Here is a 16,775-nt window from a genome sequence, read left to right as displayed (position 1 = left end):
ATTAACAAAAAGAAAAAGAAGTACTCAAATTAATAATTCTAATAAACCCATTTCTCAAATTGTTCCAATCCACAACATTGCAAGTCCAAAGTCTGTAACTTTATTACTAAAACAGCACCATTACCATTCAAAGATTAGCACTAGACAGTGAATTAGGAACAACATAATCCAAAACAATAACACCATCCAACAAATCTCTAACATTTTCCTTCTATTTCTCCACTCCATAAGAATATTTCACAGGATTAAAAGCAAAGATTTTGATGAACTTGCCCTTGGTTAATAATTTCAATTTCTGAGTTGGATTGTTCCTTGAATCTTTTCCCTCTGTCTTACCATGTGAAAGTGAAACCCTGAATTAAGTTAATCCAATTGGTAAACAATGTATCAACAGTAATTAATTTGGTAAACAATACAAATCATCGCTATTTCAAAACCCTAGGTTCCAAAAATCAAAATAGGAGAACTGAATCAACTGATTCAACACTTACCTTTGATTAACAGTTTCAGTTTCTCCTTCTTCTTCTGGATCGAGAGGTGGTAAGTAATGGAGTTAAGAATGGAGAAAAGAAGATTCAGAATAAAATTGTCTCGTCCCTGTAATGGAGTTCTTCACTTCTTCTCCTTCTCAGAGACAGAGGAGACGGAAAAAAGAAAAAAAAACGAAAATGAGAAGAGAAACCCTAGCCCTATAATGTTCGCTTATATACCAAGATTTAATCTAACGGCTATTACTGATTTATCATCCCCTAAATCTAACGGCTACTACTACTCGGTGCAGACGGTACGGTTCGGCAAGGGACTGGGTCAGGACCGTGTACCTGTACCTCCCTAGCCCCGGTCCTACTTTTTGGACATATACCCCGTTCCTCAGTTCGGTACAAAACCAGGTATGGTTCCACCGGTTCCGGGACGGTCCGCCGGTCTGGCTCGGTTCCTGTGCACCCTTAACAGTACCAAAGTCTTCTATAAGATGTTCTCATCACCTCTACAAATGAGATACGACATGCTCCAGGCCATGGGTTTACAAAAACGTACCAATGGGTGAGTAATGGGACAATACTTCCTCAACAAAAGATGTTCGTCTGTGTTTCTTCTACAACATATCAAAAGGGCGCATCAATCGGACATACGAGATGAAAGATATGGCCTTTACCGTCAGGTCTATGGAATTTAAAAAATTTGTACGGGATTACAAATTACAAATGTGCATGCTTCGTTGGCTTACCTATACAACCCCAAATTGAGTGATTCTTTTCTCGTGAGATAACTCAGCCTCTTAGCTTCAAAATTTGGGGTCAAGCATCGAATTCCGACCTTGTATGAGGTCCCTACAGCTTCCAGCAACATGCAAGCAGCAATTTTTAGACGGGATTCATGACTTCCACAGTCGATCGGTGTCCACCAGGTATTTCCACTAAGTACTTCATCAAGGTACCTCCTACTTAGACCACCTAGGTCTTTACATCAATTTTTCTACCTGGGTCCTCTATCCAGGTCTTGCAAGAAGAATAGAAAACGAAAAGGAGAGATTCAACAAAATACTGGGGACTGACGGTCCACTGATCATGACGATCAGTTTCACAGTCCAAGACTCGTGGCACCAGACTCTCATGTGCTAATCATTCATCATAAAATTAATGCTACCACCGGGACATGAAACCATGGTCATTACATCATCCCCTCTCGAGAGCAACCTCAGTTATAGTCCCATGACCAGGGTTTCAGAAGTGATGTTTCTACGACTGACTGAAGTAAGATGGCACTGCAAGCACCATGCTCATGTATTAATCAAGCGGTCCTGATATCAAACGAATCAATGACATTAAAATCCTTCACCAATCGTTCAAGACACAAGCGAATGGTCTAAAGACGCAACATGAGTGTTTTACAGCAAGCTCGTCTGAGATGATTTTACACTGTCCTGTACAAACCGACGAGCTGGGAGCAATTGGTGATGAATCTTCGGATGGGTCATATACCATTCTCTTCGTATGGATGTCCTCTACAACATATCCAAAATTCACAGCAATTGAAGAAATGAGAAAGGAGATGTGGCCAAACCATTGGACAACATACAATCTGAAATACTCTGAAAGTCTCCTGGAAGTTTACTCTTTCGCCTTTTTCAGGCCCTAAACATGTTCAAAACTCAAAGAACTTCTTTTATAAAGCTTGGAAATTTTCTGGGGACGAAGATACATATGCAGACCGTGAAAATCCAACTTCGGACGAAGATTCTACAACGTTTTTACTGAAAGACCGTCTTCTGAATTTTCTGATGACGAATTATGGAGAAATCCTTCGTTCATCCACATCTGAATCAGGATCTACACCATCAACGGAAATCCTGACTTCATTGTCAACTGATAGTCTCATTTTCTGAAGTCGGCTGTGCTTCTGTTGATAAGGGACGACTCGCAGATGATTGAGAGACATACAAAGTACCATCTTTCCAACGTCTCTGAAAGGTTGATTCATCCATGAACATCTGAAAAAGTCTTCATATTTGACTTGATATTTCTGGAGCGTTCGCCGGAAGATCCAGAAGGGTGGTTGTAACAGAAGTCACCACTATCTAAGGCGAGAGACCTGGAGTCATGGATATACCGATAACAAACACGCAACAAAAATGGTAACAATCCAACTCTTACCTATTTAAAAATTCACTAGCTGTAGTGATTATAACGTCAGAATTTCGAAAACTTGCTCGTTCCGACAAACCTGCAAAGACGAGCAAAATTCATTATTCAAAATCATGACTTGATAAAACTGTGAACAACCCACACAAAATTTTATTGTGTAAACATTCACTGGTTTTTCAAAATTGGACAGACGTCTATTCTACAATTGTGAAAACTCACATACATACATTATTTCATAATGTATAATTGTCTGCTTTCAACAGTTGTTCAAAATCAAAACATTTATTTTACATTTGAAAAATATATCTATATATTTTTGCTCCCTCACACGAGCATCTGTCTTTGAAGCGAGAGTATATTTTCAAAGATTTCTGAAAGCTCGAAGATAAAAAATTTCATGAAAGCTCATAAACAAAATTTTATTACTAATAGACGCACGTCTATTCAAAAAAAAAAAAAAAAACTTTTCTCTCATACGAGCATCCACCTTTGAAACTAGAGTTTATTCCACTTTGTGAAATTTCACATATTTTAAAAATAAAATTTCGGTTTTCGTGAAACCTCATAGACAAAATTTTATATCATTAGACTTGGGTCTATTTTGTTTGTTCCTTAAACTAACTAACGAACGAGCGCTATTCCTAAAACAAGGATTTCCTTTTCGGACCCGGCCCATGAATCCTAAACCAACCAAGGTTTCACCATCAAATCAGCGGTTCTACACCAATTTATGCTCGCTGGATGACGCTCTATTATGCCACTTGGGTTTCCGCTAAAACCATGGTTTGCTCACTCAGTCAAAATCTGGTAACATATTATCTTATAAGTTCAATTACTTATTTTTGTCTGTACCTGGAAAATCATCATTCAATGCTGACTGAGGAACATGACTGTCCCTCACTAAGCAGGGGACTTAATGTAGATGGTGGATTTTCGACAAGGGAAAAATCGTAAAATCATAATTATACATACTCCGGATCCGGCAATCGGATGAATATTGAGACTCATGTCTCTCAATAAAGCATGAAAGCTCATGCCATAAAACCTCTAATTGAGAAGGTTGTCTCTCAGAGTATATGTAGATGTGTGTCTCCTAGATGAGGCCATGACACATCTCATGAATACTGAGCAATTTCAGTAATTATTTATGTATAGATTCGAAAGATTGGACGGCTCCTAGACAGCATGCCTGCTAGTATAGAGCAACAACGTCTTCAGGATGCAACCAGGTTTTCCCTGACTATATAGGAGAAATATGACACTCCAGCAAGTTCATGTTACTCAACTCTCAGATAATTAATGCTCCTAGATAGGAAGCCCTGCTAGTATAGAGCCATCAATTTATTATCTCTAATCGTAGATGAATATTCAACTATATTCTACGATTCTTTGAATGTTTCGTTACTTCAATTTATGGTTTTTCCCAGCAGAATTCCATGGGTTAGTAATAAATGTTCAGCGTGCAGGCATCTGTGCATTGAATAAGCCCTGACTAAAATGGTGCAAGTGTACTTAGCAATAATGCACAGACCAACATCTGAATGTGCGAACGAGCATTTCAGAACACGAAGGAACGATGAACCTATGCAAAATAGGAAGAATAATAATAATAATAATGAAATATTTGCAAAGGCGCCAGGGGACTGGGCTCATCAGCCGGCCAGTCATGCCATGATCAGTCCCACGTTCAATTTTATATTTTATAATATTTTAATATTTTTCCCTGATCTCATAAAAATTCTCTCATTCGAGCAAATCTCCTTCGTTTCAAGGAAATCCTCTAATCTCATGATATTTCTTTATGTCAAAGAAAATAATAAAATTAGGGAAAGGTATCACGGGACCGAGCACCAGCCGCCCGGCCATGCCCTAGCCGTGGCCGATCCCACACCTCAGTTCCCCATTATTTTATTATTTCCCTCAATCCATGAAAATTCTCTGATTTCATGAATTTTTCCTAAACCCATGAAAATTATTATAAAATTAGGAAAACCGTGGGACCGGGCTCTAGCCGGCCGGTCATGCCCTAGTCGGTCCCACGGGTCCTTTATTTTATTACTCCCTCCGTTCCATTTTACTTGACGTTGTAGAGTTTTTCACGCAGATTAAGAAATAACATAGAGAGTAAATCTTTTCCAAATCTACCCATATTAATAGCTTCCTAGAAATTTAAAATACCTAGTTTTTAGTTTGTATATTTAGTGTAAATTACGGATCCCGTTGTAATTTACTTGGGATTGAGTATTTATCCTCCATGGAGTGGATTTAAAAATTAGATTAATTATCCATTTACTGATTTCAATGAAAATTAATGATATGATATGATTCCAAAACAAGGGCAAATTAGTGAGAATTTGGGAAAAATATCTAAACACTCATCTATTTTGGAACATAAAAAAATCCCTAAAACATCAAGTAAAATGGAACGGAGGGAGTAATTTTGCTTGTTTTGCTTTCCTCATTCCATGAAAACTCGCTGATTTCAACAAAATATATACTCTGGTTTCAACAAATCTCTTTGATTTTATGAAAATTCCCTAAAATCATGAAAATTACATAAAATTGGGAAGAGTGCCCTGGGACCGTGCCCGTTGGCCGGCCGTCCGTGCCTTGGCCAATGCAGGTCCCATACTCCATCATTCTCTATTTTATTATTCTTTTATTTCTCTCATCTCATGGAAGTTCCCTAATTTCATAAAACTCTCAAGTTTCATGGAATTTCCCTCAAAACAGAGAAAATACATAAAATCACATAAAACTGGGAAAGTGTGGGACCATGCTTGTCAGCCGTCCGGTCATGCCCTAGCCGTGGTCGGTCCCACACCTTGTAATTCCCTGTTTTATCTATTATTTTTCATCAGCTCATGTATTTTTGCTAGTTTCAGCAAAACCCTGGTTTCTGCATATTTTCTCAAAATGTTGCTCAAACGCACATCGAAAAATATTGAAACTCTCAGGACTGAGACACGGACATTATGGTGACACTGGCACATCCCCTTGACCGACAAAGGGTGTCCCTAAGGCTTGCAAATAGCCGGTCCCACACGTTTTAATGATTTTAACCTAATTTGCTCAATTACTCATATTAGGTTCAAACTCTTTTCAAACAATTGAGGGTTTGCTCAAACGACCATCAATTGGTCCCACGGCCACCAAGAGCCGGTCTCATGACCTCTTGGTCGGTCTCTCATCTTTCATGACTAGGTCTTATTATCTGACGCTCACACGAACATTATTTCAATAAATGATTAAACCAGCATTTAATCATTCTTTCACCAACTAGTCCCCAAGAGACTTTGGTATTTTGCTCATTCGAGCATTTGGGCGTTACATGGTGGACTTATCATCCCAGGTAGTCGGTCCCTTCGCTCTGTGCGGTTGATTTTCAATAAATCATCAATTTAATTAAAATTAGGATTTTTGAATCCAAAGCTTTGCAAAAACGTGATTCTGAGCAGATTTAAATACTGATAATTTTATGTTGATCCCATGATCAACACTTTTAGTTATTATACTCGTCCCAATAGTCAGTATCTTAAATTAATATTTTATTTGGTCCTGCTACCAACAATTCATCAAACGAGCAATATTTGCTCAAACCGACAATTATTTGCTCAGACTAGCAATATTTGCTCAAACTAGCATATTTGCTCAGATTAAAGAATATTGGTTCAACTATCAATATTCAACAATTCAACAACACTTGCTCGTCTTAGGTTATCAACATAATAATACCTCGTCTCAGCAGACATTTAATTCATGAGTTTCAGAACATTTTCAAATCATGTTCAACTCAGCAATACATGGACTCATCGTCCCATAAAGTCAGCAACTGACTCCACAATCACGAGACATCAATCGTGTCACATGGGGGATATTAACTAGGGTTTTAGTCTGGAGGTTTACTGCACGTGTGTTCATACACACGACGAGAATGTGAGCAAGTCGTGCAATCAGTTGGAAGAGTCAGCAAAGTAGTGGGTGGAAAGTTAACCAAGTCTCTGCACGATGAGCAACTGGTTTTGACATGATTTCCCACTTCCCCACTCTATGATTCCAGTAACTGTCACACTTCATGTGATCATGGTGTTTTCAACTTAGCAATATAAAAGACCTCTGAATCATGATTGAAAGGACAAGGAATTTCTCGGCAAGTTCATACAGACAATCTTTCGTCTACACGAACTCATCGTCTGATCAATCACTCTCAATTGAGTAAAATTCAATCATTCAGAGCGTTCTTACGCTGAATTCACAATACACCTACAATCTCAGATCACCATTGATCTCACACATTTCTCAGCTTCCCTCCTACAGATCAACCCATCCTCTCTTGTGACCGAATTAACTCTGGAACGACCATTGTTCTTGGTTTAGGTCGGAGTCCTACAGATTTATCTCTCAAACTTAAATCACTCCATTTTTGCAGTGCATTTGTGTGAGGTTCAACATTTCACTCGGTTCAAGGAGTCTCTACACAGACGTCTCTCAAATTCCGTAAAAACCAGCAAATCGTTTTTCGCCATCTACAAAGCGCTAATAACTTTTTAAATAAAATAAAAAACTCTAAAGGTGAATTAGAAATGGGGTTTGGCAATCCCAGATTCCCATTCTAAAAAAGGGTGCTTAGTTAAAATGGACGGCAATGAGGCGTCAGCCTATGCACTAAATACGTGGAGATTCTCTCTCTTCTGTGGCGGATAAAAAGAGAAATAAATGATGCTCAAAAAGAGTGGCTTTACAATATTTTGCTCTGCACACGAAAAGGGTATCTATAACGTCCAACAAGGAAAATGATACCGCATATTGTGAGTCATCGCCTCTAATCTTTAGTTAATACCTCGTTTAGTTTGGTTTAGTTTGGCTACTAATTAATTATTACTACTGTTAGATAATCAGCAGTGGACCAAGACTATATGGTAGCAAATATACACACGAAAGTATAACTACTAATTGATATGTAACGAAAGTGGAAGCTGCTTTCTTCTTATACTTTGTAGTTACATCGGAAAGCTGTATTTATAGTGATCCAAAGAGGACATTCCCATACAGCACAAAAACACGTGTAGATACATCTGTCAAATAATAGAGACTCAGTGGAATGCATATACACGATGCTATTACGGATAGAAATGAACCTCAGACCCAATGGTGGTCATCCATCTAAAACTCCTTGGGACCCACATTATATAACACTCCCCCTTGGATGACCACCGTTTTGAATTGTCATTTCATCCAAATCTTGCCAGAAAAATTCAGTAGCCAAAACTTGTTTCAGTATTGGTAGCTTCAAAGTGATGATGGTAGTCACATATTTTCTCCCGTCGCCGAAATCGTGTGAGTAAAACCATTTAGAAAAAACCTGAACTTGGAGTGAGATTGGTCATCGCCATGTCTTCCGTCAAAATTGCATCAGGAAAAATCACTTGGGACAAAAAACCTGAGTGCCAGGAAATACTTCCTCCGACAAATTGTGTTAGGAAAACCACTTGGGACAAAACCTACACGCCTGCGTCAGGAAAACCACTTGGGATAAAACCTGAACGCCCAAAGTTCATAATGATGTTGACGTCGATGCTAATGTTTCCTCGTTAAAAACCTCGTCTGAAAACCACGTGGGAAAAATCATACCAGAGGAAAAGAGTACAACGGACGTCGCCTGATAATGGTGCTGAATACGCATATGCTGCCTCGTTAAAACCTTGACAAGGAAAACCCAACGGGACAAAACCTTAGGGAAGGAAAAAGAGTACAGCGCATTTTATTCCATCCAAAGATTCTACGAGTTTACTCCCCCTGAAGCATGACTTCTTAAAGCGGTTGGTGGTGCAAACATTATATAGTCTTCGGAAAACCGCTTTACCATTTGCAGTTTATGGAGGACTGACTGCAGGTCTTGCGCCGGGTGCACAATCGCCATTGTTCACCTCGCATTTAAATCCTCAGTCCATTGCGTACCAATTTATTTCCCTCTTTAACTTCAGGCATAACAATGAAAGGTCTTTTGTAAACTCATAAATACTGTAGAATCAATTTCATCATCTAAAAGTATAACCTGCAAAACAAAAGTTAGAAAACACAAGATAATGCATGCATTATATCCATGTATGGTACTTCTGGACCATAAATTCAACGTGCGTATCAGATAGATCGATCACTTCCCAGTAATGGTGCTAATTTAGAAGCACGATAAGTATTACGAGCATCAAAACTAGATACTCTGGTATATACAGGAAAGTTTTATTATGCTAGCATGTCCTCGAACTTCAGGTCGAGCAAATATTTCGATTTTAGCGAGATCTCAAAAATCTAGTTCAAGCATGAATTTTAGCGCTACTAAGGGTTCTTTCAGAAGCCAAAAATGATATCATCATTTCATACGGATTTTAACCTTATACCAAGAACGTAAAATACACAAAGAATTGTTCATAAATTTCTCCTTTTCAAGACGGTGATTATGATTAAATTTCAAGCCTGACGTGGTTCACAAAGTCAGGTGGCCTCCTGATTCAGAAAATCGAATCCTTCAAAGATTCAAATAGAATCACCAATCATAAGTCGTAGCAAGGTGCAATCAGAGTCCTTTAAGGACTACCACGCTAAGGTGCATCAATATTAGGAGAATACCTTTAGTTTTACAGAACCAATCATGGGGTTCAACAGGAAACCCTCAATCGTACTTAAAACGATAATACTATTCTCTCCGCGCTTAATCTCAAACACCAACCTGTAATTTTCAGGCCTCACAATTTTACGGTGTGAGTCGGATACGATCTTTTGCGCTTTTCGAGAGATTTCATCCTCTACCTTAATTTGAGGGGAACGGATCATATGCCTACCAATCACAATGTCGATGTTCCTCTGCAGAGGGGTACACAACCACTATTGTAAAATAATCGACAATTATATATAATCCAACACATTCTCTAGTGCATGCACATTCATGAAAATTACATAGACTGGTACCAGCGCCACTTCAGGGGAATTATGATATCCTCATTTTAATGAGGTATAAGCTTAGAGAATGTGGATCATATTCTGATAGTCTCCACGAGCACTATCTGTAGTCTCTCTTCAAGAGCATTACATATTGGAAAATGATTGGACTCTCTCTTTTAAGAGGCATATATGAGGCAGTTATTCAGGCCTCAAGCGTGTTTTAACACACGACTTTGTCACTGCGAGATGCATGATTTAACCTGATGTGACAACTTCTCGTGTCCGCATCCTCAAGCAAGTGACGAGCAATATTTTCCCCAGAGCTACTGCAGTTATTTTTTTTAATCATGAGTAATATCCAACACCTCAATTATATCCAATATCTTGGTGTGATAAAACAAACTGAGATAGTTTCACGCCAATATATAGCGGCAGCCAAACTTTGTTTGATCAGGATAATTACTTAATCAGATAACCTGTTGAATTGTCGACATTGCTTACTACAACCTTTAGGTGGTGTCTGTCATCTCTATGACTTCAAGGGAAAAGTCCTTAAATTTATCGACATAATTCGTGCCATCTTCAGGTGGTAGTCTTTCTCCCCCTGGTTAAGGCGGGAAAACCTTTTAGGTTATCATAATTTGCACCATCCTTTTATGGTGGCGTTTCTCCCCCTGACTAAAGTGGGAGAACTTTAAAGGTTATCAACCCTACTCTTGCCAAACTTCTGGTGGCGGGTTGTCATGCCAACTTCTGGTGGCATTTTAGTTTTCCTGATCATGGCGGAAACATTACTATCTCATTTCTTGAAACTTCTGGTTCCATAATTGCCTGATTTTCAAAGGCAATTCTACTCATGATAGATTTTGGGTTTTAATTTAACTACACAATAGGTATCCCAAAAACAGCTGCAGGCTCGACAAGAGATGAGATATTTCACGCCGTTCCTTATAACGGTTTACTTTCTCCCCCTAACGGCGGGAATACAGTCTCATCTTCAATAAGACATTACCAACACATGGTTTTAAATGTCTTATGAATCAAAACCAACATATATAGCTAAGTGACGTTATGGAACAAATACGTAAGTTGTAAGGTTGCTTCCCAAGATGTAATTGATGGTAAATAGTTGGTCGAGCAATAAACTAAAAATGCTTAAACAAAGAACTCAACTAGACCATGTTGAGTGCGCACGTGTGCTAACTATATGCTCAATACAACACCAACTGAAAGCAAAGCATCAAAGCCTATCAATTTACCACCAAGATAAATGGACTTAAGTGGAAAGTCCAAAAATGGATACGCAACCACAAGATTTGCACAAACAGTTCGGCAAAATCTAACATTACGTGTTAATATAACAAGAGACCATCTAGTAGATGTGTCTATCAATACATTAAAGTATTGAAATAATTGTCCATATTGCAGGGTGAATAAGTCCTGCAATTTCCACCTTGAATCCTTTCTAGGAGTTAATGTTGGTGATTCAGTAATGGGTTACCATAATGTTAATGATAATGCAATTTAACAATTAATTGTCTCAGGGACCAATAACACAATTTACATCCTTATCTAATGAAAGCTTCAGGTTCTGTAAAGGATGTCCATGAGCATTTTGAATCGTCTACTCATCTTGGTAGAAATTTTGTGTCCATACTGATCATGCCTGAGCATGAATAATTCAAGGGTCATTAAACTTCTGGCTAATGACAATGTGGAATTCGACTGTTCGAATTCTCCTATGGCACACCCCATAAAAGAAAGCCTTACGTTTCTTTACGATGTGCTTCTGGCACAAAAACAAATGAAGTAACAAAATACTCCATAAAAATGCTCGTTTGTTGTTTCAAGGTGGTAACGCCAAATATTCTCAAAAACTCAACAGATTCTTCAGGAATCCGGAATATTATAAGGCGTTAATAAAGATGACTGTTATACCTCCAAAATGATACACGCTCTTCCGGAGCCGTCTATCATATTATTCGAACCCGAAATGGCATTTCACATTTCCCAAAACCTCTACAAAGTTACAGAAATGGTTCGACAAAATTTGTGTTTGTTGTTCCCTTGTTTAGAGACAAATATCTCTATCGTCTATTTAAAATGGATAGATTATTTCAGGAATTCATATCCGATGTCACAGTTGGACGAGAGACATACATTAATAAGTCATTAACAATATCATTACGTAATCATGGGCTAATTCGGGAACCCAAGAATTCGTGGTTAATTCCTGGAATCAAACTATTTCGGTAGACCACTTCTGGAGTCTACTTTATGGATTACTGCTGGAACCCATAAATTTTGGATTATTATAGGAAGGCACAAAATATATGTTGGACTGCTTATGGAGCCGACAACATCTCATGGATTGCTTCTGGAATCCATTACTGACAAAAATAAGCAAAGAAAATAAACAAAACTTAAAACAAAGAAAACATATACGGTACCAACATAATAAATCTTCATTTTCGTCCCTCGGGGGTCGACGAAATATTAATTTACAAGTGTGCAAATGGATATATGCTTTATAGGAAAATTCCTCAATATCAGTCACAGGTCACTTCAGGGACCGCTGATAGAAACCGGCTAGCACTTTATAGTGGGTCACTTCTGGGACCAAACGGCTAGCGGACCGTGCCTTTTTTGCATCCATACTATGCTAGACGAAATTCCAGCTTCTGGTGGAATTATTTCAAAATCTCTGGAGATTATTTAGAGCAAGAGAAATTAAATTTATGTTATCCTCTAGGGATACAACAATTTCTGGCTTCGCTGGTATTAAAACCGTAAGTACCATAACAAAAATAATATAGCGGAAAATTATTAAAGTTTACGGAGTCGCGGTTCTCACCTTCCCGCACTTACCCAAAAACATTCGTACAAGTTTGCAATACTTGTAGAACAACTTGCCTCCATTAATAGTGTTACTACCCTGATCAATAGAAGCAACAGAGTCAGTACTACTATCCACATATATAATCAAAAACACAAATTCAACTCAAAACACAAATATAAATTGTGAGGTTGATTATATGGCTTTGTGGGTATCATCCCCGGCAGCTTGGCATAAACATCGTCGAACGCCAGTTTATCAATTGGCGGCATCGAGCTATTCGTGCTGATAACGTATTGTGAGTCATCGCCTCTAATCTTTAGTTAATACCTCGTTTAGTTTGGTTTAGTTTGGCTACTAATTAATTATTACTACTGTTAGATAATCAGCAGTGGACCAAGACTATATGGTAGCAAATATACACACGAAAGTATAACTACTAATTGATATGTAACGAAAGTGGAAGCTGCTTTCTTCTTATACTTTGTAGTTACATCGGAAAGATGTATTTATAGTGATCCAAAGAGGACATTCCCATACAGCACAAAAACACGTATATATACATCTGTCAAATAATAGAGACTCAGTGACATGCATATACACGATGCCATTACGGATAGAAATGAACCTCAGACCCAATGGTGATCATCCATCTAAAACTCCTTGGGACCCACATTATATAACACCGCACGTATTTTCATACGGCAAGTATTCCCTCACGTGCTTCCAACAAGGAAAATGATACCGCCAAAGTCACGTACTTTCGTACACAAGTATGCCCGCATGCGCTTCGCACGTGCTCTCGTTTTGCCCTTCAAGGACCCTTGCACATGACCTATTTTCTCTCTATTCTCTCTTTAGTTATGATTAATTTTCATATTTACTCTTCTAGCCTCATTTAATTTGGATGGCATTTTTTAAGTGCTGTAAAATCAAGGGCAAATTTGGGATTTTAAAATTTGCAGCTTCATTCATTGTTCATGAACAGTACCTAAGTGGCGTTCCCTTGATATAAAGTAATAGATACTGCAGTGCATCAAGACCAAAGTCACGTATTTTTGTATGAATCTTTAATTTTCGTATCATACTGCAGTGGGATCAAGACTCCAGAGCTCATGTGCACCGATCATTTTTTATTTTTATTTTTAAAAAAGGAAAAAGAAAAACAAACCTAGGTAAACTACTGCCGACTGAATGCTCAGATATGTTTCTTCGGAGCGAATCTGAAAAGCTCGTCTCTTTTCAATTTTCATCCTGCTCGGTAGATCTGGACGGCTCATATCTTTTCAACCTTCATCTTGCTCGTATCTTTTCCGCTTATACTATTTTATGGCACTTAAATCTTAGTTAGGGTTTATCAAAAAAAAAATCTTAGTTAGGATTTGTATCAACTTGCTCTCTAGTTCAAAACTTCCTTGATTTGTTCTCTTTTCTTTAATCAAGGCTACTTAACGATCCTTCTTGTTTTACGTTTAGGTTTTGATTTATGGATTTTTTGTTTGGGTTTCTTTTATGAAATTAAGCAATATCAACAAGAATTTTCCAACACCATGAACAACAACATCTCAAAAGACACTAGCAAAAACATCAACTCCAAAGATACTAGCAAATAATGGATACAACAGACAGATTTTGATGAAATTTCGGATTAATCATCAAAATTGATCGCCTTAATTGTTCAAAACCGTAAGTGACATGGAATTGGAAATCGAATCGGTCATACAGTGAGTAGTGGTTACTCGGCGAGTAATCGGGCTTGGATAACGATTTTTTTCACACTCGGGATGAGCATTTGTTGTCTTGCAATCCGTCGACCTGACCCACCTGAATTTTTGCGAGTGGGTAACCCATCTATGCGTTAATGCTTTGAACATATGTGTCATCTTAAAAATCCAAAGGATTTTTGGATTAGATGCGGGCACTAGCTTAAAAGTCGGTTAGATACCCACACCCACCAGATTAAGGGTATTTGTGGAATTTTTGGAAGATACGAGGACAATCATAATGATATTTATTAGAGAATTGCACGGTCGAACTCGCAAGCGTTGCTATCTCAAGCTTGTTTGTCAAGTTTAGTTGCCAAAACTATAAGTCTTGATTTCTAGTCTACTTATAGCTAAGTCTCAGATTAAGCTAGTAAGTGTAGTTGATCCTTAGACTCCACGACGTTCATCGATTGAAAACGAAGAACTACTCAAGGGAACTTGTGAAACTTCATCAACAAAAGGTATGTGGAGAATTGAACTTATCTATCACTCAAAAGTCTATATACTATATCTCATATTTGAGACAAAAGTCGTATTGCTATATAGACTTCAATTATACACATTTGCTATTTCGAGCCGAGTTTATCTCGCCTATCTATTTGTCGAAATATGTGTTGGTAAGCTTTCGCTTTAGCCAAGTCATCTTTACTCGTGACGAAAGTCATGTTGATTATTTCAATAACTTGAAATCGCTTTGATGAAAATAGTTTGTGAATAACAACTATTTTAATATCCTCTAAAAAAGTTTCAATGATTGAAATGAGAGTTTAGAACAAGTAACCATCTTTGGATATAAACATAGTGTGTTCTCACATTTGTGTAAAAGTTCAAAACCGGGAACCCTAAGTGTGCGTAACCGTACGCGTACTGGCGGTTGTTGGAAATCCGGGTAAGTATGCGTGGCGGAAGTTTCACGTCCGTGAATTTATGTTGGAGTTTAAAAGTGAAAAAAAAAATTCAATCCGCTTAATTAAGTACGCATACCCGTTTGCATACTTAGGTATGTTATTTTCTAAAATCGGTTTGTTCATGAACTAAACCATTTATATAATAAGGAACGAAATCTTTGCAAACCGTGGCTATAATGTTAATGAATCGACTCGAGTGAATCAAAAACGATTTTGCTTCGATTGTGTCTTGTATACTTCTATCAGATCTAAGCAATTGAACAACTCTCTAACTAGTTCATTTGAAGTCATTTGAACTAGTTATGGTAAAGATGAATAAGGTTGATATGAAAGTGCTCATATGGCTAACCATTGGTTAACTATTGTTGAACCGGCTAAGTGTACACGTTTAGGTACGGTTACTCAAACCTAAAAGAAGTTACATTTCATTTATGTATAACAAGCTAAGTTCGATCTAACGGTTGAAAGATATTAGCTTGAATCTAATCAGGTTTTCATCTAACGGTGAATATTGAATGCTTTCTTATCAAGGTAACTTATATTGCAAACCCTGATTTGAAATCTATATAAAGGAGAACTCTAGCAACTGGGAAACCTAATTCCCACACCTCCTGTGTGATACTAGTTGTATAAGGTAGAGTCGATTCTCCTTTAACTTTAGGTTTTCCACGAAACCCTGTAGGTTAACAACTTAAAGACTTCATGGGATTGTGAAGCCAGACCCAACTATTTTCTCTGTAGTTGCGTGATCTGATCTTGTTGTTTCTATCGTGATTGATTACAATCGTAAGATTGGCTTGAGATTTATATCTCCGATAGGCAAGATAGAAAGTAGTCACAAACACCTTCGTCTCATCGTTTGTGATTCCACAATATTTTGTTTCTTTAATTGATTAAGATTATCTTGAGGTGATGATAATTCTAGGCTGTTATTCGGGAAGATAATTCTGGTTTATCAATTAATTCCTGTTCACCTTGATTTATCAAAAGACGGAACAAAAACTCGTAGGTATATCTGTGGGAGACAGATTTGTCTATTCAATAGACTTTTCAGTATCATACAAATTTGTTTATCAAGTCTTAGACTTTGGGTCGTAGCAACTCTTAGTTGTGGGTGAGATCAGCTAAGGGAATCAAGTGTGTAATATCCTGTTGGGATCAGAGACGTAAGGAGCAAGACTATACCTTAAATCAGTGTGAGCTTGATTAGGGTTCAACTACATTCCAGATCGAAGTCACATGTGGTGAGCAAGACATTGTGCACCTCAACACAACTTGATTGTGTTGTATGTTCATCCTAACCAAGGAATGACCTGCTATGTATACGGTGAGGGAAGCACGAGAATTGGGGCACACATATTGTGTCAGGTATGATTTTGAATCTTTGTTAACGCGGTAGGATTCGATTGGATTCTTATAAAAAGGTATATCTATAAACTTGAGCAAGATTTGTGTATTTATTTTCTTAGAGTACTTATAATGATCCATGTACCTTGCTTATCTTTCATTTCTACCTAACCTGATCTGTGTTTAAGGTTCTTAAATGTTTAGGCTTGAAAATAGTAGTTCGGTATGTTTGGACTTCATGGTACACATACCAGGTATGCATTCCATCATTTAAAATTAAAATCCAGGGATTTTAGTACTCAAACCCGTTTGCATACTGCTCCAAGCCACGAAA

Source organism: Papaver somniferum, chromosome 7 (assembly GCF_003573695.1).
Source record: "Papaver somniferum cultivar HN1 chromosome 7, ASM357369v1, whole genome shotgun sequence".
Taxonomy (NCBI): Eukaryota; Viridiplantae; Streptophyta; class Magnoliopsida; order Ranunculales; family Papaveraceae; genus Papaver; species Papaver somniferum.
The sequence above is the reverse complement of the archived record's forward strand: the minus strand, read 5'-3'. Positions refer to the sequence as shown.